Here is a 9,793-nt window from a genome sequence, read left to right on the forward strand (position 1 = left end):
CTAGCACTGCACTGATTCCTGGAATTCTCATTAAGAATTTTGATACCTTTTTCTCATTTAATTTTCGAAAAACACAAAAAAAATTACAAAATCAAAAAGACCAAAAATATTTGATGTTTCTTGCTTAAGTTTAGTGTCTCATCCTAAGTTTGGTGTCAAATGCATGTTTTTGTTATAATTTTCGAATCCATGCATATATTTCTTTGTTTTGATCTTTGAATTCTATTGACTTGAAGTATTTTGTGTGTCTCATATGCATTCTCATATTGTTAGTGTCAGTAGTATACAAACTGCTAAGTTTGGTGTCTTGCATGCATTGTTAATTGATTCCTTTTGCATTTTGATTATTAAAAATCCAAAAATATTTTTAATTTGTGTCTTTTCAAGTCAATGATACAAAGAATTGAAGATTCAGAACATACTGCAGAGGAATTACACAGAAAAAGCTGAGCATTCAAAAATGCCCAGTGAAGAAGGCAGACTGGCGTTTAAACGCCAGCCAGGGCACCTGGTTGGGCGTTTAACGCCCAAAGAGGTAGCATTTTGGGCGTTAAACGCCAGAATGTATACCATTCTGGGCGTTTAACGCCAGGATGGTGCTAGGGGGAAGATTTTGTTTTCAAATCAATTTTTTTAGTTTTTCAAAATCAAATCTTTTTCAAATCAAATCTTTTCAATCAAATGTTTTCAAAATCAATTTCTTTCCTTTTTAAAAGATACTTACTAACAATTAATGATTTGATTGAACATCTCAAATTTGTTGCCTTTTCTGTTGAGAAAGGTTTTATGTTTGAATCATATCTTTTCTTGTTAGGCAAGTCATTAATTTTTTAAATCAAATCTTTTTCAAATTGTTTTCAAATCATATCTTTTAAAATTGTTTTCAAATCATATCTTCTCAATCACATCTTTTTAAAACCATAACTTTTCAATTAAATCTTTTTAACCACATCTTTTTCAAAATAGTTTTCAATCAAATCTTTTTAATTTCTAATTTTAAAATCTTTTTTCAAAAATCACTTGATTTCTTTCCCACTTTGATTTTCGAAAATCAATTAATGTTTTTCAAAAATGTTTTCAAAATATTTTAATGAATTTTCGAAAATTCTCTTCCCTCCTTCCCACATCCTTCTATTTATGGAGTACCACTCCTTCTAAATGCACAATTCGAACCTTATCTAATTAAAGTTCGAATTCATCTTCTCCTTCTTCTTTCTATTTCTCTTTTCCTCTGACATCTCAAGGAATCTCTATACTGTGACATAGAGGATTCCACACTTTCTGTTTCTCTTCTCTTTCATATGAGCAGGAGCAGAGACAAAGGCATTCTTGTTGAGGCTGATCCTGAACCTGAAAGGACCTTGAAGAGAAAGCTAAGAGAAGCCAAAGCACAACTCTCTTTAGAGCACCTGACCGAATTCTTCAAGGAAGAAGAACAAATGGCAGCCGAAAACAACAACAATGCCAACAATGCAAGGAAGGTGCTTGGTGACTTTACTGCACCTACTCCTGATTTCTATGGGAGAAGCATCTCTATCCCTGCCATTGGAGCAAACAACTTTGAGCTTAAGCCTCAATTAGTTTCTCTAATGCAACAGAATTGCAAGTTTCATGGACTTCCAATGGAAGATCCTCATCAGTTCTTAGCTGAATTCTTGCAAATCTGTGACACAGTCAAGACTAATGGGGTTAACCCTGAGGTCTACAGACTGATGCTATTCCCTTTTGCTGTAAGAGACAGAGCTAGGATATGGTTGGATTCTCAACCTAAAGAAAGCCTGGACTCTTGGGAAAAGCTAGTCAATGCCTTCTTGGCAAAGTTCTTTCCACCACAAAGATGGAGTAAGCTTAGAGTGGAAGTCCAAACCTTCAGACAGAAGGATGGAGAATCCCTCTATGAAGCTTGGGAAAGATACAAACAGTTAATCAGAAGATGTCCCTCAGACATGCTTTCTGAATGGAGCATCATAGGTATTTTCTATGATGGTCTCTCTGAACTATCCAAGATGTCTTTGGATAGCTCTGCTGGAGGATCTCTTCATCTGAAGAAGACGCCTGCAGAAGCTCAAGAATTGATTGAAATGGTTGCAAATAACCAATTCATGTACACTTCTGAAAGGAATCCTGTGAACAATGGGACTAGTCAGAAGAAAGGAGTTCTTGAGATTGACACTCTGAATGCCATATTGGCTCAGAACAAGATATTGACTCAACAAGTCAATTTGATTTCTCAAAGTCTGTCTGGAATGCAAAATGCACCAAGCAGTACTAAGGAGGCTTCATCTGAGGAAGAAGCTCATGATCCTGAGAACCCTTCCATGGAAGAGGTGAATTACCTGGGAGAACCCTATGGAAACACCTATAATTCTTCATGGAAAAATCACCCAAATCTCTCATGGAAGAATCAAGAGAGACCTCAACAAGGTTTCAATAATAATGGTGGAAGAAACAGGTTTAACAATGGTAAACCTTTTCCATCATCTTCTCAGCAACAGACAGAGAGCTCTAAGCAGAATACCTCTGACTTAGCAACCATGGTCTCTGATCTAATCAAAACCACTCAAAGTTTCATGACTAAAACTAGATCCTCCATTAGGAATTTGGAAGGACAAGTGGGTCAGCTGAGCAAGAAAATTACTGAACTTCCCCCAAGCACTCTCCCAAGTAACACTGAAGAAAATCCAAAAGGAGAGTGCAAAGCCATAAATATGGCCGAATTCTGGGAGGAAGAAGAGGCAGTGAACGCCACTGAGGAAGGCCTCACTGGACGTCCACTGGCCTCCAATGAGTTCCCCAATGAGGAACCTTGGGAATCTGAGGCTCAAACTGAGACCATAGAGATTCCCTTGGACTTACTACTGCCTTTCATGAGCTCTGATGAGTATTCTTCCTCTGAAGAGGAGGAGTATGTCACTGAGGAGCAAGTTGCTAAATACCTTGGAGCAATCATGAAGCTGAATGACAGGTTATTTGGAAATGAGACTTGGGAGGATGAACCTCCTTTGCTCACCAAAGAACTGGATAACTTGTCTAGGCAGCATTTGCCTCAAAAGAGGCAGGATCCTGGGAAGTTTTCTATACCTTGTACCATAGGCACCATGACCTTCAAGAAGGCCTTGTGTGACTTGGGGTCAAGTGTAAACCTCATGCCCCTCTCTGTAATGGAGAAATTAGGGATCTTTGAGGTGCAAGCTACAAAAATCTCACTAGAGATGGCAGACAACTCAAGAAAACAAGCCTATGGACTTATAGAGGATGTTCTGGTTAAGGTTGAAGACCATTACATTCCTACTGACTTCATAGTCCTAGAGACGGGGAAGTGCATGGATGAATCCATCATCCTTGGCAGACCCTTCCTAGCCACAGCAAAGGCTGTGATTGATGTTGATAGAGGAGAGTTGATCATTCAAGTGAATGAAGAATCCTTGGTGTTTAAGGCCCAAGGATATCCCTCTGTCATCATGGAGAAGAAGCATGAAGAGCTTCTCTCAAAACAGAGCCAAACAGAGCCCCACAGTCAAACTCTAAGTTTGGTGTTGGGAGGCCACAACCAAACTCTAAGTTTGGTGTTGAACCCCCACATTCAAACTCTAAGTTTGGTGTTGGGAGGTTCCAACACGGTTCTGAGCATCTCTGAGGCTCCATGAGAGTCCTCTGTCAAGCTAATGACAGTAAAGAAGCGCTTGTTGGGAGGCAACCCAATGTTTTATAATTAATTATTTTCTTTTGTTATTTTATCTTTTTTGTAGGTTGATGATCATAAGAAGTCACAAAAACAATGAAAAAAGCAAAAACAAAATGAAAAAACAGGAAGAAAAACAGCACACCCTGGAGAAGAAGAAGCTGGCGTTCAAACGCCAGTAATGCTAGCTGTTGGGCGTTTAACGCCCAGTCTGGCACCATTCTGGGCGTTTAACGCCAGAAAGGGGCACCAGACTGGCGTTAAACGCCAGTAAAGGGTAAAAACCTGGCGTTAAATGCCAGGAATGGGCACCAGCCCGGCGTTTAACGCCAGAAAAGGCTCAAAACGTGGATTTTGATGCCATTTGGTGCAAGGATGCCTTTTCCTTGACACTACAGGATCTGTGGACCCCACAGGACCCTACCATCACTCTCTCTCTTCTTCCCCAAAAACCCCTCACCTATCAAATCCCATCTTTCTCTTCACCATTCACATCCATCCTTCATAAATCCCCACCAACCTCACCCTTCAAATTCAAACCACTTTCCCTCCCAAACCCACCCATAATGGCCGAACCATTCACCCCCCTCTCTCCTATAAAAACCCTTCTCCAACCCTTCATTTTCACACAACCCAAACACCCTTTCTTACCCTTCTTGGCCGAATACACCACCATCTCCCTCTTCCTCATTTCTTCTTCTTCTACTCTCTTCTTTCTTCTTTTGCTCGAGGACGAGCAAACATTTTAAGTTTGGTGTGGTAAAAGCGTTGCTTTTTCATAACCATTTATGGCATCCAAGGCCGGAGACACCTCTAAAAAGAGGAAAGGGAAGGCAAAAGCTTCCACCTCCGAGTCATGGGAGATGGATAGATTCCTCTCAAGGGTGCATCAAGTCCACTTCTATGAAGTTGTGGCCTTGAAGAAGGTGATCCCCAAAGTCCCCTTTTCACTCAAAAAGGGTGAATATCCGGAGATCCGCCATGAGATCCGAAGAAGAGGTTGGAAAGTACTTACTAACCCCATTCAACAAGTCGGAATCTTGATGGTTCAAGAGTTCTATGCCAATGCATGGATCACCAAGAACCATGACCAAAGTGTGAACCCGGATCCAAAGAATTATCTTACTATGGTTCGGGGGAAATACTTGGATTTTAGTCCGGAAAGTGTGAGGGTGGCGTTCAACTTGCCTATGATGCAAGGAGATGAGCATCCTTACACTAGAAGGGTCAACTTTGATCAAAGGTTGGACCAAGTCCTCACAGTCATATGTGAAGAGGGCGCACAATGGAAGCAAGATTCAAGAGGAAAGCCGGTCCAATTGAGAAGGCATGACCTCAAACCCGTGGCTAGAGGATGGTTAGAGTTCATACAACGCTCAATCATTCCCACTAGCAACCGGTCCGAAGTTACCATAGACCGGGCCATCATGATTCATAGCATCATGATTGGAGAAGAAATAGAGGTTCATGAGGTTATAGCCCAAGAACTCTATAGGGTGGCGGACAAGACCTCCACCTTGGCAAGGTTAGCCTTTCCTCACCTCATTTGTCACCTCTGTTATTCAGTGGGAGTTGACATAGAGGGAGACATCACCATTAATGAGGACAAGCCCATCACTAAGAAAAGGATGGAGTACACAAGAGATCCCACTCATCATGAGATCCCTGAGATTCCTCAAGGGATGAATTTTCCTCCACAAGACTATTGGGGGCAACTAAACACCTCCCTAGGAGAGTTGAGTTCCAATATGGGACAATTAAGGGTGGAGCACCAAGAACACTCCATTCTCCTCCATGAAATTAGAGAAGAACAAAGAATCATGAGAAAGGAGCAACAAAGGCAAGGAAGAGACATTGAGGAGCTCAAGCACTCCATAGGACCTTCAAAAGCAAGGAAGAGCCGCCATCACTGAGGTGGACCCATTCCTTGATTTCCTTGTTCTTTATTCCTTTGTTTTTTCGATTTTTATGCTTTATGTTATCCATGCTTGTGTCTTGTGATCATTAGTGTCTTAATGTTTATGCCTTAAAGTTATGAATGTCCTATGAATCCATCACCTTTCTTAAATAAAAACGTGCTTAATTGAAAAGGAAAAGAATTGCATGAATTTTGAATTTTATAACAGTTTAATTATTTTGATGTGGTGGCAACACTTTTGTTCTCTGAATGCATGCTTAAACAGTGCATATGTATCTTGAATTTGTGGTTCATGAATGTTGGCTCTTGAAAGAATGATGAAAAAGGAGACATGTTATTGAGGATCTGAAAAATCAATAAAATGATTCTTGAAGCAAGAAAAAGCATTGCTATTCAAAAAAAAAAAAAAAAAAAAGAGAGAAAACGAAAAAAAAAAATAAGAGTTGTGATCCAAGGCAAATAAGAGTGTGCTTAAGAACCCTGGACACCTCTAATTGGGGATTTTAGCAAAGCTAAGTCACAATCTGAAAAGGTTCACCCAATTATGTGTCTGTGGCATGTATGTATCCGGTGGTAATACTGGAGAGACAGAGTGCTTTGGGCCACAGCCAAGACTCAATAAAAAGCTATGTTCAAGAATCATCATACTTTACTAGGAGAATCATTAACACTATCTGGATTCTAAGTTCCTAAAGAAGCCAACCATTCTGAATTTCAAAGGATAGATTGAGATGCCAAAACTGTTCAAAGGCAAAAAGTTAAAAGCCCCGCTCATCTAATTAATACTGATCTTCACAGATGTTTTTGGAATTCATTGCATATTCTCTTCCTTTTATCTTATTTGATTTTCAGTTGCTTGGGGACAAGCAACAATTTAAGTTTGGTGTTGTGATGAGCGGATGATTCGTATACTTTTTGGCATTGTTTTTAGTATGTTTTTGATATGATCTAGTTAGTTTTTAGTATATTTTTATTAGTTTTTAGTTAAAATTCACTTTTCTGGACTTTACTATGAGTTTGTGTATTTTTCTGTGATTTCAGGTATTTTCTGGCTGAAATTGAGGGACCTGAGCAAAAATCTGATCCAGAGACTCAAAAGGACTGCAGATGCTGTTGGATTCTGACCTCCCTGCACTCGAAGCGGATTTTCTGGAGCTACAGAAGCCCAATTGGCGCGCTCTCAACGGCGTTGGAAAGTAGACATCCTGGGCTTTCCAGCAATATATAATAGTCCATACTTTGCCCAAGATTTGATGGCCCAAACCGGCGTTCAAAGTCACCTCAAGAAATCCCAGCGTTAAACGCTGGAACTGGCACCCAAATGGGAGTTAAACGCCCAAACTGGCACCAAAGCTGGCGTTTAACTCCAAGGAGAGTCTCTACACGAAATTTCTTCATTGCTCAGCCCAAGCACACACCAAGTGGGCCCGGAAGTGGATTTTTATGTCATTTACTCATCTATGTACTAGTTTTCTATAAGTAGGACCTTTTACTATTGTATTAAAAAACACATCTTGGTAGCTATCTTTGAGTTTTATGCTATCTTAGATCATTGGGAGGCTGGCCATTCGGCCATGCCTAGACCTTGTTCTTATGTATTTTCAACGGTGGAGTTTCTACACACCATAGATTAAGGTGTGGAGCTCTGCTGTACCTCGAGTATTAATGCAATTACTATTGTTCTTCCATTCAATTCCGCTTGTTCTTTTACCAAGATATCACTTGTTCTTCAACATGATGAAGGTGATGATTGACGCCCATCACCATTCTCACCCATGAACAAGGTGACTGACAACCATTCTTGTTCTACAAGCATCTGAGGCTTAGTGAATATCTCTTGGATTCTTCGGAATCTTCGTGGTATAGGCAGGACCTGATGGCAGCATTCAAGAGAATCCGGAAGGTCTAACCTTGTCTGTGGTATTCTGAGTAGGATTCAATGATTGAATGACTGTGACGTGCTTCAAACCTGTAACCTACTGGGCGTTAGTGACAGACGCAAAAGAGTTATTCTATTCCGGTAGGGGGGAAACCAAACCGGTGATTGGCAGCACTGTGACAGAGTGTGTGCATTAGCTTTCACTGCGCGGATGGGAGGTAGCTGCTGACAACAGTGAAACCTTACACGAGCTTGCCATGGAAAGGAGTAAGAGAGGATTGGATGAAGGCATTAGGAAAGCAGAGAGACGGAAGGGAAGGCATCTTCATACACTTGTCTGAAGCTCTTACACCAATGAATTACATAAGTATCTCTATCCTTATCTTCTATGTTATTTTCGTTCATCATCATACACATCTGAGTTTGCCTGACTAAGATTTACAAGATGACCATAGCTTGCTTCAATACTAACAATCTCCGTGGGATCGACCCTTACTCACGTAAGGTTTATTACTTGGACGACCCAGTGCATTTGCTGGTTAGTTGTGCGAAGTTGTGTAATGCCATGGTATTGAGCGCACCAAGTTCTTGGAGCCATTACCGGGGATTATTTGAGTTGTGAAAAAGTATTGTTCACAATTTCGCGCACCACCCGACCTCTTCTCAAAGAGCTCGGCCAAATCGCCAAAGGAGCCCAAAACAGGCCCAAAACGAAGGAACACAGCCCAATCTAAAGGCAGCCAAAGCCCAGAAAGATAAAGGCGGTTTCCCTAAAGATAAGATGACCTCACTCAAAGATAAAGATAAGATAAGATAAGATAACTATCTTATCTCTAGAAAGGTCACTCCTCACCATTATAAATACACTAGAGCACCCAGGTATAACTCATACTCTGATTCTACTCAATACCTGCTTAATACCCTTGCTAACTTAAGCATCGGAGTCCCTTGCAGGTACCCCCACCCTCCGGGGACGAAGGATCAGCAGCACTTTCAGTTCCACCTGCAGGACACGTCGGCTCCGACCAGCACAGAAGATCTCGTCCGAGATTGACCTACAGTTTCAGGTAACCCTCGGAACACAAGCACTAATTGAGATTAGAGAAGAAGATTTATAACATGAACAAAGTAAATTGAGAATTGCAATAGATCTCACCAAAGAGTGATTGAGAATTCAGAAATGGAAGAAGATGAACCCTAATGAGAGCTTGGAATCTCTCTCTCTCTACCCAAGAGTGTAACTACCACTAGCAAAAATATCTAGAACCATCTAAAATGAACAAAAAGTCCCTTAACCCTTCAACCCCTGGTCTTCTTAAGCTCTTCCCGCCAAGGCACTTCCCCAAGATGGGATCTCCAACTGTCTCCACGCTCAGGTCACGTTGACTCTTTAAAAAATCATATTCGAGCATCGGCGCGCACGCGCAAAGCACGCGTGCGCGCCACTAGGGCACTTTGCAATGCGAGCGGAAGCGTAACGTACGCGTGCGCGCCCATGGGGGTCATGGCTTAGCCGCTACACGTGCCGGCTCGTAGCTTGGCTTCTAGCTGCGCAATCCATGCGGGCGCGCCAAGTACGCGCACGCGCCCTTGCTGAATTTCCCAAGGCTCAATTTCTCATGCTCCCTTCCTTTGCACCCATTCTCCTTCTCTCTTCCGGTTCATCCCTGCCCTATATTCTGAAACCACTTAACAAACAGGTCACGGCATCGAATGGCACCAAGAGAAGATTAGAAATGTATCTAGTTTAGTGCAAAATAAGCATGTTTTCATCGATGAGGCAAAAATTAGGAAAAGAACACAAAGTCTTGTATTTTCATATGAAAAGCGTGTGGAATCATTGATAAAACCCCTGAAATCAATACAAGATAAACCCTCAAAATGGGGTTTATCAACCTCCCCACACTTAGATTCTAGCATGTCCTCATGCTTAGAGAAATGCAAAAGACCGAAGGATCATAAAGGTATAAGACTCATGAGGTGCAACCTACTTACATGAATGCAACTATGACTAGTGCTACTATCTACTTGGTTAGGAACAAATCAACCTTCCTAAGATACATGCAAGCATATAGGGTAAGATAGTGGTCAATACATGGGACTTACCAATTTTCAGTCATCAAGTGCAATATACGCAACTTTGCATGAAGAACGCTCGTGAGAGCCGGGAACAAGAATTAGAGCCTTCGAACCCTCACCGGAAGTGTTTACACTCTATTCGCTCAAGTGTTTAGGGTTGATTCTCTCAATTTTCTCCTAATCATGCTTTCCAAGATTTGTCCTCCATCTAACAATCAACATTTATTCCATGCGT

At 41.3% G+C, this 9,793-nt stretch overlaps 1 non-coding gene across 1 annotated transcript; it reads right to left on the bottom strand.

Moving 5' to 3' along the window:
• Positions 1-1,844: 1,844 nt before the first annotated feature.
• On the bottom strand, positions 1,845-1,952 carry LOC130938554 (small nucleolar RNA R71). Its single transcript, XR_009069716.1, has one exon. It is a non-coding gene; the product is annotated as a small nucleolar RNA R71 (small nucleolar RNA).
• Positions 1,953-9,793: the final 7,841 nt, after the last annotated feature.

This window comes from Arachis stenosperma, chromosome 6, assembly GCF_014773155.1.
Source record: "Arachis stenosperma cultivar V10309 chromosome 6, arast.V10309.gnm1.PFL2, whole genome shotgun sequence".
Taxonomy (NCBI): Eukaryota; Viridiplantae; Streptophyta; class Magnoliopsida; order Fabales; family Fabaceae; genus Arachis; species Arachis stenosperma.